Raw genomic sequence first — 6,000 nt, 5'->3', positions numbered from 1 at the left:
AAAAAATGCAAAGCGCACCTCTTCCCCTCTGCACTGAATTCCCATTATGCACCAAATTGCCAATACCCACACTCACTCTGGCTGTGTCTCATTCAGGATGAGGTCTCTCCCTTGCTTGTGTGCAAGTCAGGATGGTGAGTGACTTGGAAGGGAACTTCCAGGTGGTGGTATTCCCATCCATCTGCTGCCCTTGTCCTTCTAGGTGGTAGCGGTCTGAGGTTTGTAAGTTGCTTTTGTAGGAGCCTTGGTGAATTGTTGCAATACATCTTGTAGATGCTATACACTGTATGTCAGTGGTGGTGGGAGTGAATATTTAAAGTGGCCGGATGGGGTGCCAATCAAGTTGGCTACATTGTCCTGGATGGTGTTGAGCTTCTTGAGTGTTGTTGGAGCTGCACTCATCCAGGCAAGTAGAGAGTATTCCATCACACTCCTGACTTGTGCCTTGTAGATGGTGGATAGGCTTTGGGGAATCAGGAGGTGAGTTACTCTGCAGAATTCCCAGCCTCTGACCTGCTCATGTCGCCACAGCATTTGTATGGCTGGTCCAGTTGCTTGCATTTATATAGTGTTAGTCGAAGTAAAACGTCTCAAAAATCGACAGTCGGAAAGTCCGACGAGTTATTTATTTTCATAAGGACCCTTTCCTGCAGCTTTGACTAGTTTTACACTTTGTCATGTCTGTTTCACCCAAAACAGGAACTACCCCGTTTATTTCAACTCAATGCAAGTTTCCCGCAGCGAAGTCGATTACACCTGAAACAAGTCAAAGCTTAACTGAGCCGAAAATCAACACCAAATATCCCCCCGGGCAGACTGAATCAATGAGAGCACACGACCCAAGCTCTAACTGGAAACATGGTGTTGCGGAATAGAAACAAGTTGTTACATTGTAAACTGTAACAGGTAAGGTAGCAATTTCATGAGATCAGATGAAATATCATCCATTCATCCACAGTCGGTCAACTAATACTTTTTCAGGGCTAAAAATTATTGCCGACACTCTTACAAACGCAGATATCCCTTTAAGGCAACCCCCTTTAATATCAATTTCCTCCTTTAATTTCGTCTCACGTTTGAATGATTTGAAACGTACTATTCAGTGCAGCCATTGGCTCTGGCCCGAGGCATTGAGTAAAACCGATTGGGATTGGTTCTTCTCATTCTTCCGCCATTCTATCAGAGGCAATAGAGCGATCGAGGCGTTAAACAAACAAACAAGGCAGCCACTGATTTAATGTTGGAGTTGCTTGGGCAATTACGATAGATTGTGAGTTACAGAGACATTTTCATCCTATTGCACAGTTTTTCACTTAAAATAACATTTCCATTCTGTTGCTCAGTGCGTCTGTTACAGTAACATTTCCATCCTATTGGTCAGTGTGTCAGTTACAGTAACATTTCCATTCTGTTGCTCGGTGTGTCAGTTACAGTAACATTTCCATCCTATTACTCAGTGTATCAGTTACAGTAACATTTCTATCCTATTGGTCAGTGTGTCAGTTATAGTAACATTTCCGTCCTATTGCTCAGTGTGTCAGTTACAGTAACATTTCTATCCTATTGCTCAGTGTGTCAGTTATAGTAACATTTCCGGCCTATTGCTCAGTGTGTCAGTTACAGTAACATTTCCATCCTATTACTCAACTTTTCAGTTACAGTAACACTTCCGTCCTATTACTCAGTTTTTCAGTTACAGTAACATTTCCATCCTACTACTCAGTATGTCAGTTACAGTAACATTTCCATCCTATTGTTCAGTGTGTCAGTTGCAGTCACATTTCGATCTTATTGTTCACTGATCAGTTACAGGATTTCCATTTTATGGCTCAGTGTGTCAGTTACAATAACATTTCCATCCTATTGGTCAGTGTGTCAGTTACAGTAACATTTCCATCCGATTATGCAGTGTGTCAGTTACAGTAACATTTCCATCCTATTGCTCAGTGTGTCAGTTACAGTAACATTTCCGTCCTATTGCTCAGTGTGTCAGTTACAGTAACATTTCCGTCCTATTGCTCAGTGTGTCAGTTACAGTAACATTTCCGTCCTATTGCTCAGTGTGTCAGTTACAGCAACATTTCCGTCCTATTGCTCAGTGTGTCAGTTACAGTAACATTTCCGTCTTATTACTCAGTGTGTCAGTTACAGTAACATGTCCGTCCTATTACTCAGTGTGTCAGTTACAGTAACATTTCCGTCCTATTACTCAGTGTGCCAGTTACAGTAACATTTCCATCCTATTGCTCAGTGTGTCAGCTGCAGTAACATTTCCATCTTATTGTTCACTGATCGGTTACAGGATTCCATTTTATGGCTGTGTGTCAGTTACAATAACATTTCCATCCTATTGGTCAGTGTGTCAGTTACAGTAACATTTCTATCCTATTGGTCAGTGTGTCAGTTACAGTAACATTTCCATCTTATTGCTCAGTGTGTCAGTTACAGTAACATTTCCGTCCTATTGCTCAGTGTGTCAGTTACAGTAACATTTCCGTCCTATTGCTCAGTGTGTCAGTTACAGTAACATTTCCATCCTATTGCTCAGTGTGTCAGTTACAATAACATTTCTATCCTATTACTCAGTGTGTCAGTTACAGTAACATTTCCATCTTATTGTTCAGTGTGTCAGTTACAGTAACATTTCTATCCTATTGGTCAGTGTGTCAGTTACAGTAACATTTCCATGCTATTACTCAACTTTTCAGTTACAGTAACATTTCCGTCCTATTACTCAGTTTTTCAGTTACAGTAACATTTCCATCCTACTACTCAGTATGTCAGTTACAGTAACATTTCCATCCTATTGCTCAGTGTGTCAGTTGCAGTAACATTTCGATCTTATTGTTCACTGATCAGTTACAGGATTTCCATTTTATGGCTCAGTGTGTCAGTTACAATAACATTTCCATCCTATTGGTCAGTGTGTCAGTTACAGTAACATTTCCATCCTATTATGCAGTGTGTCAGTTACAGTAACATTTCCATCCTATTGCTCAGTGTGTCAGTTACAGTAACATTTCCGTCCTATTGCTCAGTGTGTCAGTTGCAGTAACATTTCCGTCCTATTGCTCAGTGTGTCAGTTACAGTAACATTTCCGTCCTATTGCTCAGTGTGTCAGTTACAGCAACATTTCCGTCCTATTGCTCAGTGTGTCAGTTACAGTAACATTTCCGTCTTATTACTCAGTGTGCCAGTTACAGTAACATTTCCATCCTATTGCTCAGTCTGTCAGTTGCAGTAACATTTCCATCTTATTGTTCACTGATCGGTTACAGGATTCCATTTTATGGCTCAGTGTGTCAGTTACAATAACATTTCCATCCTATTGGTCAGTGTGTCAGTTACAGTAACATTTCTATCCTATTGGTCAGTGTGTCAGTTACAGTAATATTTCCGTCCTATTGCTCAGTGTGTCAGTTACAGTAACATTTCCATCTTATTGCTCAGTGTGTCAGTTACAGTAACATTTCCGTCCTATTGCTCAGTGTGTCAGTTACAGTAACATTTCCGTCCTATTGCTCAGTGTGTCAGTTACAGCAACATTTCCGTCCTATTGCTCAGTGTGTCAGTTACAGTAACATTTCCGTCTTATTACTCAGTGTGCCAGTTACAGTAACATTTCCATCCTATTGCTCAGTCTGTCAGTTGCAGTAACATTTCCATCTTATTGTTCACTGATCGGTTACAGGATTCCATTTTATGGCTCAGTGTGTCAGTTACAATAACATTTCCATCCTATTGGTCAGTGTGTCAGTTACAGTAACATTTCTATCCTATTGGTCAGTGTGTCAGTTACAGTAACATTTCCGTCCTATTGCTCAGTGTGTCAGTTACAGTAACATTTCTATCCTATTGGTCAGTGTGTCAGTTATAGTAACATTTCCGGCCTATTGCTCAGTGTGTCAGTTACAGTAACATTTCTATCCTATTACTCAGTGTGTCAGTTATAGTAACATTTCCGGCCTATTGCTCAGTGTGTCAGTTACAGTAACATTTCCATCCTATTACTCAACTTTTCAGTTACAGTAACACTTCCGTCCTATTACTCAGTTTTTCAGTTACAGTAACATTTCCATCCTACTACTCAGTATGTCAGTTACAGTAACATTTCCATCCTATTGTTCAGTGTGTCAGTTGCAGTAACATTTCGATCTTATTGTTCACTGATCAGTTACAGGATTTCCATTTTATGGCTCAGTGTGTCAGTTACAATAACATTTCTATCCTATTGGTCAGTGTGTCAGTTACAGTAACATTTCCATCCTATTATGCAGTGTGTCAGTTACAGTAACATTTCCATCCTATTGCTCAGTGTGTCAGTTACAGTAACATTTCCGTCCTATTGCTCAGTGTGTCAGTTACAGTAACATTTCCGTCCTATTGCTCAGTGTGTCAGTTACAGTAACATTTCCGTCCTATTGCTCAGTGTGTCAGTTACAGTAACATTTCCGTCCTATTGCTCAGTGTGTCAGTTACAGCAACATTTCCGTCCTATTGCTCAGTGTGTCAGTTACAGCAACATTTCCGTCCTATTGCTCAGTGTGTCAGTTACAGTAACATTTCCGTCTTATTACTCAGTGTGTCAGTTACAGTAACATGTCCGTCCTATTACTCAGTGAGTCAGTTACAGTAACATTTCCGTCCTATTACTCAGTGTGCCAGTTACAGTAACATTTCCATCCTATTGCTCAGTGTGTCAGTTGCAGTAACATTTCCATCTTATTGTTCACTGATCGGTTACAGGATTCCATTTTATGGCTGTGTGTCAGTTACAATAACATTTCCATCCTATTGGTCAGTGTGTCAGTTACAGTAACATTTCCATCTTATTGCTCAGTGTGTCAGTTACAGTAACATTTCCGTCCTATTGCTCAGTGTGTCAGTTACAGTAACATTTCCGTCCTATTGCTCAGTGTGTCAGTTACAGTAACATTTCCATCCTATTGCTCAGTGTGTCAGTTACAATAACATTTCTATCCTATTACTCAGTGTGTCAGTTACAGTAACATTTCCATCTTATTGTTCAGTGTGTCAGTTACAGTAACATTTCTATCCTATTGGTCAGTGTGTCAGTTACAGTAACATTTCCATCCTATTACTCAACTTTTCAGTTACAGTAACATTTCCGTCCTATTACTCAGTTTTTCAGTTACAGTAACATTTCCATCCTACTACTCAGTATGTCAGTTACAGTAACATTTCCATCCTATTGCTCAGTGTGTCAGTTGCAGTAACATTTCGATCTTATTGTTCACTGATCAGTTACAGGATTTCCATTTTATGGCTCAGTGTGTCAGTTACAATAACATTTCCATCCTATTGGTCAGTGTGTCAGTTACAGTAACATTTCCATCCTATTATGCAGTGTGTCAGTTACAGTAACATTTCCGTCCTATTGCTCAGTGTGTCAGTTACAGCAACATTTCCGTCCTATTGCTCAGTATGTCAGTTACAGTAACATTTCCATCCTATTGTTCAGTGTGTCAGTTGCAGTAACATTTCGATCTTATTGTTCACTGATCAGTTACAGGATTTCCATTTTATGGCTCAGTGTGTCAGTTACAATAACATTTCTATCCTATTGGTCAGTGTGTCAGTTACAGTAACATTTCCATCCTATTATGCAGTGTGTCAGTTACAGTAACATTTCCATCCTATTGCTCAGTGTGTCAGTTACAGTAACATTTCCGTCCTATTGCTCAGTGTGTCAGTTACAGTAACATTTCCGTCCTATTGCTCAGTGTGTCAGTTACAGTAACATTTCCGTCCTATTGCTCAGTGTGTCAGTTACAGTAACATTTCCGTCCTATTGCTCAGTGTGTCAGTTACAGCAACATTTCCGTCCTATTGCTCAGTGTGTCAGTTACAGCAACATTTCCGTCCTATTGCTCAGTGTGTCAGTTACAGTAACATTTCCGTCTTATTACTCAGTGTGTCAGTTACAGTAACATGTCCGTCCTATTACTCAGTGAGTCAGTTACAGTAACATTTCCGTC

The 6,000-nt window shown here is 40.1% G+C and overlaps 1 protein-coding gene across 2 annotated transcripts in view; it reads left to right on the top strand.

Annotated features, from left to right (window-relative positions):
• The first annotated feature begins 1,154 nt into the window (after positions 1 to 1,154).
• Positions 1,155 to 6,000, top strand: part of radx (RPA1 related single stranded DNA binding protein) — a 95,516-nt gene continuing 90,670 nt past the window's right edge. For both annotated transcript variants that reach the window (XR_005944070.1, XM_041196289.1), the window contains exon 1: positions 1,155 to 1,270. The gene's annotated coding sequence lies outside the window, so the exon portion shown is untranslated. The remainder of the gene's footprint in view (positions 1,271 to 6,000) is intronic.

This window comes from Carcharodon carcharias, chromosome 9, assembly GCF_017639515.1.
Source record: "Carcharodon carcharias isolate sCarCar2 chromosome 9, sCarCar2.pri, whole genome shotgun sequence".
Lineage (NCBI taxonomy): Eukaryota > Metazoa > Chordata > Chondrichthyes > Lamniformes > Lamnidae > Carcharodon > Carcharodon carcharias.
The sequence above is the reverse complement of the archived record's forward strand: the minus strand, read 5'-3'. Positions and strand labels throughout refer to the sequence as shown.